The 1,130-nt window shown below is 36.0% G+C and overlaps 1 pseudogene; it reads left to right on the forward strand.

The window, feature by feature from the left end:
* Nucleotides 1-286: 286 nt before the first annotated feature.
* LOC111296815 (TATA-box-binding protein 1 pseudogene) lies at nucleotides 287-1,130 on the forward strand (annotated as a pseudogene).

The raw sequence follows: 1,130 nt of genomic DNA on the forward strand, positions 1-1,130 counted from the left end.
TTATTTTTTGAGTTATATATGTATTTAACTATATAATTATATATTTTTATATTCTTATGATTTATAATGTGTAACTATTTATATTTACATACATATGTAATTACTATTATATATGTATAAATAATATATTAATTTATGTGTTTATTCAAAATTTTTATCATTTACTTATTTATTTGTTTACTGTATAATAATTTGGAAACCTTGTACCATCAGGATTATGATTTTCGAAAGCTACAAGGTGACCGACTTAGACAGAAAATCCTTGCCCTATATATTCTCCCAATTCTCGGCTGAAAGAAATTCTTCAATCCTGCATTCAAGAAAGATTAAAGTCTCTAGTCTTGCCATGGCTGATACAGACCAAGTTATGGAGCCCTCCATTGATAATCCTCTTATCAGTTCTCCAGCCCTCCATCCTCGTCCAACCCTTCAGAACGTGGTTTCCACGGTGAACTTTGGTTGCACGTTGGACCTCAAGGCCATCGTCCGCCATGCACGAAACACTGAATACAACCCCAAAAGGTTTGCTGCTGCAATGATGAGGATCAGGGAACCCAAAACCACTGCTCTCATATTTTCATCAGGGAAGATCGTTTGCACTGGAGCCAAAACCGAGAAACAATCGTTAACGGCTGCCCGCAAGTACGCTCGAATCATTCAAAAACTTGGTTTCGATATCACCTTCAATGATTTCAAGATTCAGAACATTGTTGCTTCATGTGATGTTGGATGCCCTTTAAGCCTTGTACGCATGTCAACTTTCCATGGTGAGTTTTCGGTGTACGAGCCAGAGCTGTTTCCAGGGTTGATTTATCGAATGAAAAAACCCAAAGTTGCGATCCTGGTTTTTCCTTCGGGAAAGATTGTTATTGCTGGAGCTCAGAAGACAGAAGAGATTTTTGAAGCCTTTAAGAATATATATCCAGTTCTTATGTCTTTCAGGAAAACCAAGTGAAAGAGTTCAAGAACAGCCTGATCAAGTTTCAATTCCTTCTAGCATTAGGGTCTAGTAATCAATTAATATGATTTTTTTTTGTTTTTAATTTGATGGTTAATTAATTGTACATTCTCATGGATGGAGATGATCATATGGTGCTTTGAATGTACTTGAACTCTCAGTAAGTTTCTTG

Source organism: Durio zibethinus, chromosome 12 (assembly GCF_047325235.1).
Source record: "Durio zibethinus cultivar Kanyao isolate XHJ-2024 chromosome 12, ASM4732523v1, whole genome shotgun sequence".
In the NCBI taxonomy this organism is placed as follows: domain Eukaryota; kingdom Viridiplantae; phylum Streptophyta; class Magnoliopsida; order Malvales; family Malvaceae; genus Durio; species Durio zibethinus.